The sequence below is a fragment of the Castor canadensis genome, chromosome 5, assembly GCF_047511655.1.
Source record: "Castor canadensis chromosome 5, mCasCan1.hap1v2, whole genome shotgun sequence".
Classification (NCBI taxonomy): Eukaryota; Metazoa; Chordata; class Mammalia; order Rodentia; family Castoridae; genus Castor; species Castor canadensis.
The window spans coordinates 123293101-123313211 of record NC_133390.1 but is presented as its reverse complement, the minus strand read 5'-3'; the positions used below and the strand labels follow the sequence as shown (position 1 = coordinate 123313211).

At 43.3% G+C, this 20111-nt stretch overlaps 1 protein-coding gene across 10 annotated transcripts in view; it reads right to left on the bottom strand.

The window, feature by feature from the left end:
* The window catches only part of Zcwpw2 (zinc finger CW-type and PWWP domain containing 2), a 225591-nt gene that overhangs the window by 37231 nt on the left and 168249 nt on the right, over positions 1-20111 (bottom strand). The window lies entirely within an intron of this gene.

Here is a 20111-nt window from a genome sequence, read left to right as displayed (position 1 = left end):
CTTTAGACAACCAAAATCACTGGCCCCTTTTTGGGTCTTTAAATCCCAACCTTTTATGGGACATGTAACTACTGTGAGCGATCGGGACGATGGGGAGAGATTCCATTATGTTCAAGCCTTTTCATACCTCCATCTAAATCTGGCTCTCTGACTTCAAACCCTCCCTCTGTACTTTCTGTTCCCCTGCGCAGACTCTATCAGCCTGTAAACCAGTTTCTAAATCAGCCAATTCCTCTCCAAACCTCCTCCTTCCCCACGTAAACAGACTTCTTGCACTGATTACCATACCTATCTCCTCATTTCTTCCTGAAAAACTTTTCCTGTCATGAAGTTAAGCAAGCCAATTCTGGCCTCAAGGTAGTTCCAGCTCTGGGAGAGCTCATGCTTTATTCGGTGACTGGAGAGTGGAGGTTTCATTTTGCTGAAAGCCTGCCAGTACCAATCAATGGGAGTAACCTGGAGGCACAGGTGATGGCTAATCCCTTAAGTGTGTGTCATGCCTTCAGGCTCTGCCTTCCCCTCCCTTACCTAAGATGTTAATGCACCTTTCTGCCTCCTCCATGGTCTCAAAATGTGTCCTCTGTCTCTGTCTGCCTTCCCCTCCCTGGGCTTACCGGGACCCTGCTTCCCATGAAAACTTGTAGGATGGTACCTTATGATGTAAGTTATTCCAACTAGTTTGCCAGGCCTCTCAGTCTGAAGTAACTTTAAGTCAGCTACTTTACAAAAGCACTTACAAAAAACCAGCAGCTGCCATGTTTATGCTCCAGCTCCACCCCCACAAGGGGAGGAGGGAAAGCAAACAGGTGCACCTGTGCACAGGATGCCGGCTTCTGGACACAGCAAAAACACCTGCCATAGCTAAGAAAATCCATAGAGAGGACCCAGTACATCCTGGGCTGCCAGCCACACGTGGCGATGGCTGCAGCCCACTGCCATTTGCCCTAGAATAAATGCGTGCAAAGTACACGGGAAGGGGGAAGGGGTAACAGGCCGCAGGATCAGGCCTAGGCAGTCAGGGTCATTTGTCCCAGGTGTGTGTGGAGGGAGTGGCGCCTTGTACAAGTTCTGCTCCTAGCCCCACCTCACACCTCAGGGCATCAGACCCTTGTAAGTCAATTGTTAGCTCAATGTTATAGTTCCAGAAATAACAAAATAGACATTACTGTGGTATCTAAATTTCTCATTTAGAATTTTCTATACCTTTGGCCTCAGCATAAATTTTTCTCTCCAGATATTAACACTAGTTGTCCCATATGGCACTGTTATTGGCCTGAAATGCCCTCTGAATGCCCTCAACTAACTTTACAAATGATTTCTTTGTTAAAAAGGTAGACTTTATTAAAGAGGCTGCCTGCTGTTAGCTAAAAGACAGGATCCTTAATGTTTTGTTCTTTCTAGATGGGACCTGCATCTTCCAGTCTTCTGGCTGGTAGATGTTGGAAGCTTTATACTGAGGCCTGGCCTCAGTATGCCTTGGGTGACCAAGAGAAGTGGCTTTCACAATTAGACCTCCAATTAGACCTTTTCTATAAAAGTAAAAAAAAAAAAGTAAACTGAGGTCCCCTATAAAAATTTCTCTCATTAGAAAAGCAATGGGTTCTGAACCAGGCCACTCAGGTTGGACATGATTATATGGCTCAAGCAGTAGAGTGCCACTTTACAAGCAGAAAGTCCTGAGTTCAAGTCCAGTACAGCCAAAGTAAAAATAATAATAATAATAATAATAATAATAATAATAATAATAATTGGGGCTGAGGAAGTAGCTCAATGGGAGAATGTCTGCCCAGCATGTGCAAAGCCCTGGGTTTAATTCCCCAGCATTACTAAAACAAATGAATAAATAAATAAAAAATGGTAAAGAAGATAAGTGGCATTAATGTCACTTCAGCCATCTCATAGTAGAAAAACGTAGTTTAACCTAGACCAGATCCCTCATTTTTCAAGTGAGGAAACTGAGGCCCAGAACAGTTCAGAGACTTGCTCTCCAGGGTGTCAGGTGTCAATGTAAAATAACAACTTTACTTTACAGCAACAACTTAAAAAAAAAATACTCTTACCTTTCTACAGCATCTTAATGACGCTATCAGAAAACATACCACCATGGACTCAGAGTCACAGGTGAGAGAGGTTCTCCTCAAAGATAAATTTCTAACAGTCAGCCCCAGATATTCATAAAAACTCAGACTGTACCTGAAGGGAAAAGTCATTGAACCAAGTAATACAGCTAGCCACGTCTGTATTTACGGCTATGTCTGTATGTTCGGGACCTTACTAACAGGAGAGAAAAAGATAAGAGACACCATGTCCTCATTGCTGCTCTCAGAGAGGGCCCAACCTGACTGGGGCCTGTATCCTGAACTTGCTACCATGGTGGACAGGAGGGGCACTTCTGTAGAGAATGCTTAAGGGGGACAGCATGGGAGACAGCCCCTCCCCCAACCAGGACCCTGCCCTCTGCAAGGGTAACCACTGGAGGTCTAAGTGCCCCCCATCACCAGATGGAAGACAAGGTGCCTCCTCCTATGGATTGATGGGTCAAGCCTCCTGGCCACACTCCACTTCTTGGCATCAATGTTGAGGAGCCATAATGGCAGAAAAACAAAAGGTCACTTTCCTCCTAGACAGTGGAGCCCGTTTCTCTGTTTTACCTTTTTCTCCTGGTCCCTGGTCCAATGACAAAAGTTATCGTTCGGGACAAATCTGGCTAGCCCCTAGAGCACTAGCTTACCTGGACTCTGGCCTGCTCTTGGGGAGACCTCCTCTTCTGTCACTCTTTCCTCATAGTACCTGAAACTCCAGTGTTTCTGCTGGGACAGGATTTACTATCTCAATTAAAAGCTCAAATTCTCCTCCCCCCAGGCAGCTATCTCTGCTGCCCCCTCCTTCAGGAACAAAGAAGATTCCACAGTGTGCACTGATGAGATGAGTGTAGGGTGAGCCAGGACGGCCCTCCCTATTCAAATAAAACTCAAAAATCCCTCACAGTTTTCACACCTAAAACAATATCCCCTCAAGCCTGAGGCATGATGAGGCCTTGTGCCTATTCCTTAAAACAATAAGGGATACTAATTAGTTGCTCCAGCCCCTACAACAAATTTAAAATTCTTATAAAAGTTAATTTTAAAATACAAGTTACAAAGTAAACAACTGGAAAGGATATAGATAGGTAATAAATGTAGTTTTTGGGAAGTTAAAGGAAAAAGGAATGGTTTTTTGGATGAGAAGGGATCTTGGAAAAAAGGGTTTGTCCTAAAGATTGTTTCAAATAGGAAGGATAAGGACAAACCATCAAAGGGTTTAGTATGTTGTATGAAGGTCTAAGTAAGTTTTAAAAGTGCATAATAAAAAACTTCGATGTGTGATAAAGTTAAAGTTGAATGTAATCTAAGAGTTGCCTAAAAGATTTTTAGGGTCATGTCAAACTAAAATCAAATCCTCTATGTCTATGAAATAACAAGGTTATCTTAATATTGTTCTGCTCTGAGTAATATCTACAAAAAACCATTACAGAGAAAGATTTATCAAAGAAATTATTTGTGTTTTCTGCTGATCTTGTGAAGCTTTAAGTACTACTAAATCAGAGTTCATTTACATATTTGCTTATGTGTCTTAAATGACCATCTTGTAACAGTGTTATCTGAATATGGTACAAACATTTAAAAGGTTAAAAGTGTCAATTGATATAAAATAATGAGCTAAAGCTCTCTTTTATCCAAGACTGTTACATTTAAATCCTGACAGCCCCTGCCTCCCACAGGTCACCTACCTAGGTGTGGCCTTAAAGGGATAGATTCACTCCCTGAGTCATAAATGCATCAACACAATCTTCCATTTCCCAACCCCTATACCATAAGACAGCTTACAGTTTTCCTGGCAGTTATAGGATTTTGCAGAATTTAGATCCCTAGGTATGTAGTCCCTGAACAGATACCTTTTTATGCTCCTCCTAATATTCCTATTTGGGTCTTAGATAATGTATGGCCACTCATTTCTCTCTCTGTAGTTGGAGGACTCTTGAAATTGTCTAGGGAAGAACATTTCACAGTGGTTCTCCTGGCCAATGCCCATCCTAATGCCTATGTTCTTGCTCTCCTATTTTTAAGCTTCCTCCCTTGTATCATACTACTTTTCTGTTATTGCTAATCAAAAATTTAACCAGTTGTACCTTCAGGGATACCAACCTCTCGAAAAACGTGAGGATAGTTGGCTGATACCCACCATGTGGAGGTCGGAGGATTTGCTGAAGACTCTTTATGACCTCTGGCTACAAGGGACCTTCATCAACTTCAGGGAAGAGGAAATCTTCATTTTCGGAGCCTGGATGTACGCCATCATGAGGCTCACCACCCCAACACTGTTTGCCAACTAACCCTCCCTTCCCCTATGCCGACCCTTGCCAGTTCGAAGAAATCAGAGCAAACACAATGCCCTCCTTCCTTAACAAACAAAAAAGGGAGGAATGTTGGCAATAATGGCACTGATAATGTACCCTTAAGCTTCTGTGTTCCAGGGTCATGGTCCTGCCTCAAGTATAGCTTGAATTCTCTTTCTGCCAATCAGCATGAACCATAAGGTCCTAACTAATCAGATTATGCTGAGTCTCACTGAGGGGTATTTAATTTTTTTTTTATCTAAAATTTTCTTTTTTTTTATTGTTTTATTATTCATATGTACATACAAGGCTTGGGTCATTTCTCCTCCCTGCCCCCACCCCCCTCCCTTACCACCCACTCTGCCCCCTCCCTCTCCTCCCCACCCCCCTCACTGAGGGGTATTTAAGCCCCTGCCCTTTCTGCTTCTCTCTCTCTCTCTCTCTCTCTCTCTCTCTCAGCTCTCTCTGCTCTCTCCCTTTCCCACCCGGCAATAAAGAATCTCTTGGCCAGATCACTCCTCTCCATGTGGTCACTTTTGGGGCCTACATATTGCCAACATTTTCTGCATATATCTTTGTCTCCTACTGATTGTGACCACCAAATTTTTTATTTTTTGAGCTCATACAAGCATGGTTATGTTTGACATTTTGTTGGCATGCCTAGGTTCAGACATCTGTGTATGTGTAGATGTCTTTACAATGGCTCTTAAGTTACTTTTTTAAAATTAATGTATATAACTATCTCAAGTTATGTAAAATTCTAATTCCAACCAGGCCTAATTATCCTCTACCTTAGCACAAAAGAAAATTTATAGACAATATTCTCAATCTCTTTCATTCTATCATGAGTGCAACTTAATTTAATTTTCTTCCTAAGTTGTTTAGGGTATAAGGTTGCTAAGAGTTTTATTAAAAACCATGTTATCTAAATTCAAGTTTTTACATAGGTTGTTTGAAAGTACAAATTAAGGTCTTAAAGCTTATAAGTTTATACATATGTGACTGGGTTGCCTATAGTTTAAAATTTGCCTAGAGAGTTTTCTAAGGTCAAAATACTAATGTGTATTTAAAAATAAATTTCTACCATTTCCTGTAAAGTCAGGAATGAAACAAGGGTACCCACTCACCCCACACCTATTCAACATAGCCTTGGAATTCCTAGTCAGAGGAATAAAGCAAGAAGAAGATATAAAATAAATACAAATAGGTAAAGAAGTAGTCAAACTATCTCTATTCTCAGATGATAGGATCTTAAACCTTAAAGACCTCCCTCCCAAAAAAAAAAACTCCAGCCAGAAATTCTACACACCATAAACAGCTTCAGTAAAGCAGCAGGATACAAAACCAACTTACAAAAGTCAGTAGCCTTTCTATACACCAACAATGAGCAGACTGAGAAAGAATATAGGAAAACAATTCCATTTAAAATAGCCTTAAAAAAAAAATAAAATACCTAGGAATAATCTTTAAAAAGGATGTAAATGACCTCTACAAGGAGATCTACAAACCATTGAAGAAAGAAACCAAAGACTACAAAAGGTGAAGGATCTCCCATGCTCATAGGTTTGCTAGATTGGCAGAATCAACATAGTAAAAATGGCCATATTACCAAAAGCAATCTCAGTGTTCAAAGCAATTTTCATCAATCCCAATGACATTCATCACAGAGACTGGAAAATTGACCCTAAAGTTCATTTGCAAACACAAGAGACCATGAATAGCCAAAGCAATTCTGAACAAAAAGAGCAATGTGGGAGGTGTCACAATACCTGACTTCAAACTATACTACAGAGACACAGCAATAAAAACTGGCACAAAAACAGAGCTGAAGACCAGTGGAACAAAATAGATGATCTGGATATGAATCTACACAGCTACACTCACCTCATTTTTGACAAAGGTGCCAAAAACATATGATGCAGAAAAGACAGCCCCCTCAACAAATGCTGCTAGGAAAACTGGTTATCTGCTTGTAGAAAAGTGAAACTAGATCCATGCTTGTCACCCTGTACAATTATCAACTGAAAGTGGACCTTAATATCAGACGTGAAACTTTGAAGCTAGAACAGTAAAGAGCAGGGAATACACTGGAAGTAACAGACATAGTAAGGACTTCCTGAGTAGAACTCAAACAGCTCAGCAAAGAAGAGAAAGGATTGACAAATGGGATTACATGAAATTAAAAAGCTTCTTCATAACAAAAGAAATGGTCTCTAAATTGAAGAGGCCACCCACAGAATGGGAGAAACTCTTTGCTAGCTATACATCAGATAAGGGACTGATAACCACAATAAACTGGGAGCTCAAAAATACTAAACTCCCCCCAAAATCAATGACCCAATAAAGAAATGGGCAACTGAACTAAACAAAACCTTTTCAAAGGAGTAAGTCCAAATGGCTAAAAAAAAAAAAAACCACATGAAAAAATGCTAACCATCCTTGGCCATAAAGGAAATGCAAATCAAAACCAAACTAAGATTCCACCTCACTCCTGTTAGAATAGCTACCACCAAGAACACCACCACCAACAAATGTTTGCAAGAATGCAGGGATAAAGGAACCCTCATATACTGCTGCTGGAAATGTATGCTCTTATAACTGCTATGGAAAACAAAACGGAGGTTCCTTAAAAAAAACTAAAAATAAATCTGCCATATGATTCAGCAATACCACTCCTAGGGAAATACGTGAAGGAATGTGACTCAGGTTACTACAAAGGCACCTGCACACCCATGTTTATTGCAGCACTTTTCACAATAGCCTAGCTATGGAAACAGCCAACATGTCACATTACTGACAAATGGATTAAGAAAATGTGGAAATTTATACACAATGGAATTTTATTCAGTCACAAAGAAGAATAAAATTTTGTCATTTGCAGGTAACTTCTTAAGTGAAGTTAGGCTCAGAAGGCCAAAAATCTCATGTTCTCCCTTATATGTGGATTATAGACCTTAAACAAATGCAGCAATATTATTGAACACAGGTCACACTAAGGGGAGACAGCGCAAAGGAGGGAAAGGGCACAGGAAGGAAACCAAAAACTTGAATGTGGTTGATGTGTTCCCTGTATAGGAAGGAATAGCATAATCTTAAACTGGCTGAGGCCAGTATGGGAAGGGGATTAGGGAACAGTAAAGAGGACTGGTAGAAATAAACCAATTTGCATTGTAATACATATATACATGGAAAGAACACAAGGAATCTCCCTGTATAGCTATCTTTATCTCAAACCAAAACACCATGTTTTTCTCATTAAAATAAATAAATAAATAAAAATGGGTTTCTGTTTTATCAAAATAACTGTCAGGGACTTCCTGGTGCTATAGGCTGATGCGAAATTTTACCAAAACCAAATGAAAGTTCATCCTCTAGATGGGCTCATGGTTCATGAAACCAGATGGGATGATAAAACCTTAAGTTTTTATTAGGGTCTACTAAAAGGTGATTAATCCTAATATACTAAATTATGTGTGTCCTTGACTCTCAAAGACAGCCTGTTATTTTTGGGCTCCAGGGGCTACGTGCAGGTCAACAACAACTCTGCTGTGTGTTCTAAGCCATTCTGTTAGTTAACATCAGCAGTGTTGAATGTGATTTCTTATCAATATTCAAGCCATAGCTCTCAGTCATTGGATTTCCTAATTTTATGCTTACTCCCTTATCTCTGTTTCTGTACCTAATCATTTGAAACATTAATCTTTGGCTAATTATCTTTTTTTTTCAAAAAAAATACATGTTCCCTCATTCTTCTGAAGTTTACATGCTGACTTCAACCCCATGGCCTTATGTGGAAACGGACTACAGGTGATGGGTTTGTATCAGCTAAGCTGACATTGGTGTGATGTGGATTTGATAGTTAATTCTGTACTGGTTACAAAAGTTCATAATAAGATGTTTCTTTTTAACACTCAACAAATTGTCTTCCTTCAGATTGTTGTTTTTTCATTTTACATGTTGTTTTTGGTATCAGCCTTTTGCCCAGTGTATTACAGTTCTGATGTTCTAACAGTTGGGTTTACATTCAGGATCAACATCCCACTTAGGAACCCTTATGCAGGAGTGGATAAAGGGGCCCTTGGAAGAACAGCTGACTGGAGTCAGGGGTCCCTGTACATGAAGTTTGACTAATACTGGAGATTTCTATGAGATAAAGGGGTCGCCATTTGGATTTTGGAAATTCTCATCTCTCCCACTAAGGATACTTCCCCCTTCCCTTTCCCTATCTCTCTCCACCAGCCAGCATAGGGGGATTCCATTCAGGAGCCCTCATGTAGGGTAGAGGGGTGACCCTTAGGAGAACAGTTCTCTCTCTCAAAGGGCAAAATACACTTTCCATTTCCCTCTGTCTCTCTACCAGCCAGCATAGGAGAAGCTGACATATTCACCACTTAGCTGTATCCTTAAATACTGGGAGTGCTTTGATCCTGCTAACCAAAAAAATGACTAGTTCTTTTCATAGACCATTTAAATTATTTACTATTCTTTGCATCCTGACTAAATTAGTCTCTTGCCAGATGCAAAAACCCTAAGTTGTTTTTCTGGTAACAATGAGAAAACTGAGTTTAAACTAAGTAAAAACTCTTTTAAATGGTTCTAATACTGCTAGTGCCTTGTACATATATCTAAATGTTATCAATCATTTATAGAGTTACATGTAAATAGCTATAGTTCTTTTCTCTTAGGTATATTCTATCTAATAAGATCTCTGACATTTCTGTTCTTTATGACAAATGCTAAAAGTTCTGCCATTTAGATCTGACATTGCAGATAAAGATTGGTTTATCTGACATTGGCTAGATAAGCACTGTTTTATATATATGATATGCAATTGAGCATTAAAACAGGAGCTATTTGAAATTACTGACACTCCCTTTTCCTAGCCATTGAAAAATTTAGGGTTTTTAATTATCAGTACTGTAACTTATTATTTTACCTAACCAAAATTCAAGGTTTCAACTGTGATGCTGCTACTGGTTCCTTTATATGTTAGGTGTCTTTATGTTCTTCAAGTATATAAGCCTTCTAAAATAGCTATAAAAAGGCACTGTACCAAGCTAGTGTCTTAGCCTCTTTTCCCAATTACAGTAAGAGAAGTTTAGTAATATTATACTAATATATTAATTACTAAACTATTAAACATGGTTACTTTAAGTTTTGTCATTACAGTATGATCCTTTAGGGACATGTACAGGCAAGCCCATGAAAAATGACTCTGACAAGTGCTTATCTATTAACCAGGACAGACATTCTTAAGCACTGGGGTCATTTTGTATTTTTCTTATAAAAACTTTATGACTGTTGTATGCTGACACTTTACAACATTTTAAAGGTGTCAGTACATAGTCTATAGAACAGACAATTAGATTTAATTAAGCCCAGCCTAAGAGCCATTTTTAAAAATATATCTCTTTGTTGCTTAATTTGGCCAAAAAGGTCACATTGGTACTGACTTCTGATTTGTTTGATGTGTTACTTCCCCTCCTCTGTGGGAAAAATCTGACTTTCTGGAAGAAGCTGTGACTTTCTGGGAGAAGCTTCTTCTGGCTCTGGTGGACAAAAACTGCCAAATAGGCAAAATTTTCAGAAAAACAGTTTTTGAGGATATGATCCCTGAGCAGCTGGTGCCCTCCAACTTCTTAGAGTAACAAATGGCATTCAGCCACCCTAGACAGTTCAAAAGAACTACACAAATGAGGGGACTTCTCTAGATCAAGATGAAGTCAATTATGCCAGACCTTTAAAAGTAACCAAAGCCGAGAGATTTTAAAAGGGGGCTCTATGCATATGCTTTAATATTTAAGCCTGCTAGGCTCTCACAAAAGACAAACTCATCTCTTTGGCCAAGGCCTTCTGTTCAAGCAAAGACACTATAACTTTCAATGGTATCTAACTTCTGCTTAAGGATGCTGTGAGTCTTTTTTTTGTACAGAACTGACTCATTGCTGTTTACACTCTAATTGGACTGGCACCTGCCCCTGGTACACCCGGTCCCTAATGTAGATTTTGCCCCCAACAGTCCTTAACTGCCTACTACAGTGGCAGTCTAAACAAAGGGTCATTTAAAGGTCAAAAATAACTCCAGGCATAGACACCTATTAAAAATTAACCATAAGACTCTGTCACTTTTCAAAGTGAAAAGTTAGATTTATTATTCTTCCTGCCACACCTGGCAGGGCTCCTGTTCAGGTCATGCCTTCTAAACCAGATATACCTCTTCTAGGGTAAAAGCTTTTAGAACCCAAGTCATGAGGCAACAGGGCTATCAATCTCTATAGATTAATGAGATCTCCATGAACAACTTAGATCTCCATGAGGAAACTTAATTATACTGGACAATAATTTAGACACCTTGTGTCCAAAGGAGCCCCAAGGGAAAGAAATAGGAGAGAAAATTTCCCATTGTAGGTGGGGTCTGCTTCCCCTTGTCAGCTCAAAGCAGATTCAGAAGAAAAGAGAAGTTCAGCCTCTCAGCAACCTCAAAAAGATTTTTTGGGATCTTGTCTCTCAGGGATAGTTTGGGGCAGGCTAAAATTGGGGAAAGTTCAGGACTCATAGAAAAATATTACATCTCAGATTAACCATGGTTTGGCTTAGGAACTATCCTCACCTGGCTGGGAGCCACCAATGCGCCTCCTCACTCATTGACTATTGGATGGGAATCACCTGGTTCCTTCCTTCTCCTAGATTAGCATATGTTTTAAAAGTACCTGAGAAAGAAAAGCACCCTCTCTCTGCTGGCAGACTCCCCTGTGCCCGCCATGCTCCCCTTTGTATTTTTCTTCCCTAACTTTTAATAAACTCCCTTTACACCCATGTGTCCTGCAATGGATTCTTCCTACCAGACACAAAGAATCTGGATGTCTTCTGATCACAGACTCAATCGGTGCCATTAAGAAATTTACTGCAATTTTAGCACTTTTTTTGGTGGCACTAGGGTTTGAACTTAGGGCCTCAGGCCTACTAAGCAGGCACCCTGCCACTTGACCTATTCCTGCCTAGCAAGTGTGAGGCCCTGAGTTCAAACCCCAGTACCACAAAAAAAAAAAAAGATAAATAATCAATTTTTGTTTTTCAAGCACCAGATTTGCACAACTAACCCTGGGTTTTTTCCATAAAACCACTACTGATTGAGGAAAGGAACATTACCCCTCTCTACTTCCAATCTTCTACAGCACCCCTTCAGAACTGTAACCTGGGCAACAACTGGCAGCCTAGCAATCCTGTGGATGGGAAAAAGACGCCTTATAGCCAGATGCTCATCCACATCTCTCCCATTCCATGCCCTGTAAACTTGGAGAATGGTACATTCTTATGCTGTAAACTGGTGGTTTGTTTTCAGGAAGGAAAACAAAGAAGTTTTCACCTCTGATCCACACTTCCTCTATGCTCCCCAGCTCCTCCCATACCAACAGGTCACCTATAAGAAGTACAAGTACACAATTTGATAGAAGTCAAATCCCTGTAAAGCAGGATAGATGAGGAAATAGGGAAATTATTATTTTTAATTACTGTTTAAAGAACCAGACTCAGACATTAGAACCAGGACATAAAAACTGAAAAATCAGAGCAGCTAGGCCCTCCCATCTCCTTTTAGATGTTGTTACAAGGATAGAGAGAAATAAAGGAGCTATGTGCATCTGCCTCCCCTTTAGATGTTAACAAGCTACAAACTCTTTCACTAATGAATCAAGAGATAAAAATCTGGTAAAGGGAAGACCAAAAACTCACTTAGAACCACTGTCTAATAATTAGGGGCTATTCAAGGACACGACCTTGTGTATTCTCCAACTCAGAATGTATAAAGGCCACACATAATAAGCACTATTAAAAAACAAAACAACAACAACAAAAAAACCCCACCATTTTAGTCTTTACTCTCATTTCCTGCATGGGGAGAAGGAATTATTTCTTCCTCTCCTTTTTTACACTTCTATATACTAAAATAAACCCTTTCTAAAACTTCCATGTTGTGAGACTCCTTTTGACACACCTTGAAATGCTTTTTATGTGTGGATCTCAAGTACCTTTGATTTTGTGAAACTGGTGACAAATGGACTAAAATTCAAATACAAACAAAGGTTAAGCAAATATACAAGTCCCCAAAGAAGATTTAAAAAAAATATATAAGTACCAAATACAATCATCCATATCAGTAAAGAATTATTCTTGTTGGGGTTGCCTTATGAAAGCTGTTCTGATCATTCTGTTATGCCCAGATAGGATACTGGCTGATTCATGAATTGCTAATAAAAGCCAATTAAACCTTTAAATTCAATTTGTTGAAATTTTGTTCTTTGACAACTGAAAGAAAACTATAGTAATACAGAAAACAAAAAATGATTCACATTTGGGAAACACTGGCCTATGGAAAAGGGAGTGATGCCCACAAAATAGAACCCACAAGGAAACTAAATGAGTTTTAAAATATGACTGTGACTCTTCCCGAGGGGTGCACTACTTGCTATTCTTTTCTGAGCTTTTTCTCTGCCTAGGGCTAGAAGTCAATAGTAGGGATCTGGTATAATATTTATCCTTGGGGAAAGATGCATATAAAGCTAAGTAAATTAAATGAGCTGCAGCACATGAATTCTATGTTAATAATTGCGAGCGTAGCAATTAACATGAACATCCAGATATCTAGCCATACAATGTAAGCAACTTATCCTACTAATCAGGCTAATGAAAATTTTCTGCTTATTATGAAGAATTTTTATAATAACTCTGGGGAAAATTTTTTTTCAACAGAAAGTATAATAGCCTACATTATTTATTGATAAGTATATAAATCAAGACAGTGGTCATTAATTTTTCTTTCATATAGCACAAATTAAATTCTTGGTATTAATAAGTGCTAGGGAAAAGATACAGATAATTTCTCTATGTAAACAAAAAAAATGAGAAAGAAAACAAAATGAATGAGCTCCTTTTCCAATTAGTAACTGAAAGGAATAGGAGGTCTCAGCGGGCCCCAACCCCCTTGTTGGAGAAACCAGTACCAAACACCCCGTGTAGATAAGATAAGCAATACGGCAGGGCTCGGTTAGGGCATATAGAATGTGGGGAATGTGAGCGGGAGGTACGTGCAACATGTGAGGTACGTGCAAGATGTGAGGTATGCGCAAGATGTGCTCTGCCTGCTTGCCCAATGTTGATAACGAAAATATGCACGCCACCGCGGTCTATATAAGATTTCCCCTAAAGAGGCTCAGGGTCGTGTTTTTCCTAACCGGTCCTGCGTGTCCGTGTGGGAGCTCGACCCTGGCTAGCCAGCCCAATAAACTCTGCTTTGTAGATTGCATTCACGCCTGGCTCTCTGTCTCTCAGGGGAATAGGATTCCGGGTCCTAACATTTGGAGGTCCCACCGAGATTCCATTTTCTCGAGAGACAGAACCTGCCTGAGAGAAAGCAGGGGCGATCCCAAGTCCTAGGCGTTGGGAGGGGATCCCAGACCCTCATTTGGAGGAACTTGAGTGTTCCATTTGGGCCGCGGCGGGGATTCGGCCAATCCCCAGGGAGATTCATTCTGGGAATCTCGCAAGGAGGACCACAGGGTCCTATTGGGAGAGGCTTTCCTCTCATTTGGGCTCGAGCATTTTAGGAACCCTGGCGCCAGGTGAAGAACTAATTAAACTAGTCGACCGACCACCCGTCAAGTGGACGCCTTTCGGCCTGATATCCCAGTTGGACGGTGAGGAGGTTGAATGGGGTGCGCACCAGTGTGAGAGAAGGACCGGTCCGAGCGAGTGCTGGAGAGTGTTTTGTGTGTGTGGAATCATTGTTGTCTTCACCCTTTTTGTTCTCTCTCTCCTGGTGTTTGATTCTCCTTCCACAATGGGACAGGGGCAGACAACCCCAAAGTCTTTGATCCTTTCTCACTTTTCAGAAGTTAAAGAAAGGGCCTTAAATGCGGGTCTGGTCATCAAGAAAGGTAAGTTCGACACCTTTTGTTCTACAGAGTGGCCCACCTTTGGAGTCGGGTGGCCCATTCAAGGTTCCCTCTCCCTAGACATGATCACTAAGGTTAAAGCAGTCATTTTTCAGCCAGACAATCGAGGCCATCCAGACCAAGTTCCTTACATTTTGGTTTGGGAGGATCTGATGAGGAACCCTCCCCCTTGGTTAACAGTTTTTCTGACCCACCCCTCCAGTTCGGCCCCCGGGGCTAAAACCCCAGTCATGTCCGCCTTGGTCATAAAGGAGGAGGAAAAACTTCCTCTTCCCACCCTGACCGGTCCTCAAATTAGGGCATCTCCTTCACCATCTGGTCTTACCAGAGAGTTCCCCCCTTTACCCATCCCTCGCAGGGGCAGAGGAAGATCGGCCGCCTCCATATATGACTCCCCCTAGCCAAGCCAGTGCCCCGGAGGAGGAAATTTCCTCTTCCACCTCAATAGGACTGGCAGCTGGAGGAGGAATGAGTCGAAGACTTCGCCCCCGAGGGATCCGGGAAAGGGAGGGGGAAGACGGGCCCTCCTCATCAACACAGGGGGAGGAAACTGTCCCTACACTTTCAGTCCGGATGGTGGGCCAAGGGGGACCGGGAGGAGGGCAACAGTTTCAGTACTGGCCCTTCTCCTCCAGTGATCTGTATAACTGGAGGATGCAGAACCCGCCCTTTTCTGAAGACCCCAAGTGTCTCATAGATCTCTTGGAGTCCATCATGCATACACACTGTCCCACTTGGGATGACTGTCATCAGCTGCTCAATACTCTTTTTACGACGGAGGAATGAGAGCGCATCCTCAACGAAGCGAGGAAGAATGTCTTGGGGGATAATGGGAGACCCACAACTCTCCAACCGGCCATAGATGAGGCTTTTCCCCTACGCCGCCCTGATTGGGATTTCGGGACTGCAGAAGGTAGGGAGCGTCTTCGGATCTACCGCCAGACTCTTATGGCTGGTCTCCGAGCGGCCGCTAGAAGGCCCACCAATTTTGCAAAAGTGAAAGCAGTCGTTCAAAGGGAAAACGAAAGCCCGGCTGGTTTCTTAGAGCGCCTCTATGAGGCATACCGTCAATAAACCCCTATTGACCCTGAGGCGGACCTCCACCGGTCTGCTGTGGTACTCTCATTCATTAATCAGGCAGCTCCAGATATTAGGAGAAAACTCAATAAACAGGAAAACTTAGGGGAGATGACTATAAGGGAAATGCTACAGGTAGCAGAAAAGGTCTTTACCACTAGGGAAACTCCAAAAGAAAGGGAGAAAAGATGGAAAAAGGAAGACAGGGAGGCCCAGGAGAAATTGAGAAAGGAGGACCGGGAGTTCCAGGCTAAGGAAAACCGAAAGCAACAGAGAGAAATGGCCCGTATTTTCCTAGCGGGTGTCCGGGACCAACCCAGGGGAGGGGGCCACGCCAGGACCCCGGATAAGGAACACTGTTTTTACTGTAAGGAAACTGGGCATTGGAAGAGAGAATGTCCTAAGTTAAAGGGAAGAAGAGGGTTTGGAAGGAGACCGGGGAAAAACAGGGAAAGGGAACGAGCAGTAGAGCAGGCCAGAGTCCTCCTAGCCGGAGAAGAGGACTGAAGGAGACGGGGCTCGGACCCCCTCCCCAAGTCCTGGGTAACAATACATGTGGAGGGGAAGCCGATGGGGTTCATGGTGGATACCGGCGCCCAGTATTCGGTTTTAAACAAGGCACATAGACCTTTGAACAAGGCACGAACAAGTGTTGTTCAGGGGGCCACCGGTACGCAGTTATGTACATGGACTACCAAAAGAAAGGTAAACTTAGGAAAACACCAGGTCACACACTCCTTCCTGGTTGTCCCTGAGAGCCCCGCTCCCCTGCTCGGACGGGACCTACTCACCAAAATAGGGGCCCATATCCATTTTGAACCAGATGGAATAATTGTGACTGATCGAGAAGGGAGCCCGATTCATGTCTTGTCCCTATCATTGGCTGACGAGCATCGTCTGTTTGAGAGTCAACAGAAACCAGGAGGGGACATGACTCATTGGGTAAAAAGATTTCCCACGGCCTGGGCAGAGATTGCGGGAACCGGCCTCGCCAAACACCTCCCGCCCGTAGTTATACAATTGAAGGCTTCTGCTCTCCCCATTCGGGTGAAACAGTATCCTATGCCTGAGGAGGCCCGAAGAGGCATAGCCCCTCATATCCACAGGCTAATAAAGGAAGGAGTACTGCGGCTTTGTCAGTCTGCCTGGAATACTCCTCTGCTCCCCGTCCGAAAGCCGGGAAGCGGGGACTATAGGCCTGTGCAAGACCTACGAAAGGTAAACGAGCGGACGGAGGACATTCATCCCACCGTTCCGAATCCCTATACCTTGCTCAGCAACCTACCTCCCTCGCAAGTATGGTATACAACCCTTGATTTGAAAGATGCTTTCTTCAGCATTCCATTGTCAGAAATTAGTCAGCCGCTATTTGCTTTCGAATGGCAAAAAGATGGGGGCCAATCCGGACAGCTCACTTGGACCAGACTGCCGCAAGGATTTAAAAACTCTCCCACACTGTTTAATGAGGCCCTGAGCCAGGACCTGGAACCTTTTCGCCGGAGCCACCCACGAGTCACTCTATTACAGTATGTTGATGACTTACTGTTAGCGGCAGAAACCCGAGAGGAGTACATCAAGGCTATTGAACACCTGCTAACAGAATTAGGTGAGCTGGGGTATCGGACAAGTGCCAAAAAAACTCACATCTGTAAAAGGTCAGTGACATATTTGGGTTATCGGATTGCAGATGGGGCAAGATGGCTGACTGATGCCATAAAACAGACTATTCTGGCTATCCCATCCCCGACATCCACTAGGGGAGTGAGAGAATTCCTGGGCTCCGCGGGGTTCTGTAGACTCTGGATTCCAGGATTTGCGGAAATAGCCAGACCCCTATATGAGGCCACCAAAGAAGCTCCAGATTGGAGTTGGGGAGAGAGAGAACAACAGGCCTTTGAGCAGCTAAAAGACGCTCTTTTGCAGGCCCCTGCCTTAGCCTTGCCAGATCCTACAAGACCATTCACTCTGTTTGTAGATGAAAAAAAGGGGGTAGCCAAAGGAGTCTTGACCCAACAGCTAGGTCCCTGAAAGAGACCAGTGGCATAATTTTCCAAGAAATTAGACGCAGTAGCAGCAGGATGTCCCCCCTGCCTCCGCATCATAGCGGCCATTGCCGTGCTGGTGAGAGAAGCTGATAAACTAACCTTTGGACAGGCCCTCTGGGTAACGGCCCCTCACCCGGTGGAGGGAATCCTTAAACAACCCCCTGAGAAATGGATGGCGAATGCCAGGCTCACCCACTACCAGGGGCTTTTGTTGGATTCCCCTCGGATCACATTCACAGATCCCGTAATCCTGAACCCTGCCACCTTGTTGCCTAACCCGGAACTGCAGACACCTGTCCATAACTGCAAAGAATTCCTCTCCAAAGTTACACAGGTACGGGCTGACCTAAAGGATACCCCCCTGTCCGGCTGCAAATTAAACTGGTACACGGATGGAAGCAGTTTTTTCCAAGATGGAGCCCGAAGGGCAGGGGCAGCTGTAGTCGACCAAGAAGGAAATACGGTATGGAGCAGCGCCCTCCCACCCGGAACATCAGCCCAAAAAGTGGAATTAATTGCCTTGGCAGAGGCCCTGGAGAGGGCAAAAGGAAAGCGAGTCAATATCTACACCGATAGCCGCTATGCTTTCGGTACCATCCATGTCCACGGGGCCATCTATCGCGAAAGAGGATTCCGCACAGCAGAAGGAAAACATCTAAAAAACCTAGCCGAAGTCCAGCGTCTATTAATGGCAGTGGAAAAACTGAAGGCAGTGGCAGTGATGTATGTCCCAGGCCACCAGTCTGCCAAGACGCCGGAAGCTGTCGGTAACAACAGAGCAGATCAAAAAGCAAAGAGAGTAGCAATGGTGAGTACTCCCATGGAGACAGGGCAACCTTCCACGGTTGCGGCGATAGACGTGCCGGTCCCAGAGCTCCCTCCACTACCCCCCCGACCAGAATACTCCACAGAGGATTTCACTTGGATGAGAGCCCACTCCCCCTTTAGAGAAGGGGAAGACGGATGGAAAAGCGAGTTAAAAGGCAAGTTAATTCTGCCTGAAAAACTCGGACGATTCCTGTTGGCTAACTTACATAAGTCCACCCATTTGGGGCGGAGAAAATTACTAGACTTGTTGACATCTGCGCAGCTCCGATTTCCGAACCAGACCATAGCAGTCCGCCAAATTGTGGAAGATTGTGCCAGCTACACAGTCATGAAACCAGGACAAAGGGAGGGGCACCATACAGGTACTCGGGAACGGGGGAGGGTTCCGGGAAGAAGTTGGGAAGTGGATTTTACTGAGGTAAAACCGGGAAAGTTTGGGTACAAATATTTGCTGGTATTCATAGATACCTTTTCGGGCTGGGTGGAGGCTTTTCCTACAAAGAAGGAGATGAGTCAGGTAGTGGCAAAGGCTTTGCTAGAGAAAATCATACCCAGATATGGGGTGCCCGAGGCAATTGGGTCAAATAACGGTTCGGCTTTTGTTAGTAAAGTCCTGCAGGGACTAGCCCAGACTATGGGGGCCAATTGGAAGCTACATTGTGAATATAACCCCCAGAGCTCAGGGCAAGTAAAAAGGATAAATAGGACACTAAAGGAGACCTTAGCCAAATTGGCCCTGGAGACTGGCGGTGATTGGGTGACGCTCCTTCCCTTGGCCATCTTCCAAGTCCGGAACTCTCCATATGTCCACGGGCTAACTCCCTTTGAGATCCTGTATGGGGCTCCACCCCCCATCATTCAGAGGACCTTAAGCCCGGGACTAGGTGATCTGGCCCCAAATTATCGTGTTACTCTACAGGCTTTAGCTAAAGTACAACAACAAATATGGCCCCTAATTCAAGCGTACCATACTGCAGAGAGGACCCCGAACACGGAGCATGGCATAGTCCCGGGGGATATGGTATGGGTTAAAAGACATCAGTCCAAAACCCTAGAGCCTAGATGAAAAGGACCTTATGTTGTACTGTTTACTACCCCTACCGCCCTCAAGGTCGACGGGATTGCAGCATGGGTACACCATTCCCATGTAAGACGGGCTCACCCTCCAGAGAAAAAACAGGAAAATTGGTCTGCACGAAAACATCCAACAAACCCACTCAAGCTCCGGTTGATATGGGATGCTCCAAAAAACGAGAACACTCCAGATGCTCCGCAGCCCTCCTAGAATGGGATTATCACCTGGGTCCACTACACCCACGTCAGACCGGCAGATCCGGTAGCTATAAAGAAAGGCTTCCTGCCAACAAAAAGGGTGTCCCACCACAAGGACAATTCTTTCAAACTCAAACTTCATACTGGACCTCGGTAACTTTATTCCTTTTTCTAACCCTGTCCACCACTTGCTGGGGGCATACAAATCCACATCAACCTTTTAACCTGACCTGGATGATTGTAGATGTATCCACAGGAGACATTCTTAACCAGACCTCCAAGGTGACCCCTCCCAGCACCTGGTTCCCAGAATTATACTTTGACTTAAGGGCCTTATTCACTGGCAGGGGACAATGGGATTTGCGCCAAAGTTACTTCTATGTCTGTCCCGCTCCCCAACCGAACCACAGAAAAAAATGTGGAGAAATCGCAGACTATTATTGTAAGTCATGGGGTTGTGAGAGCTCAGGGGATATATGGTGGACACCCCCCAAACAGGGGGACCTTATTCAATTAAGTAGAGTCTCTCAATCTGGCATTACATACCACCAACCTAGACCTATA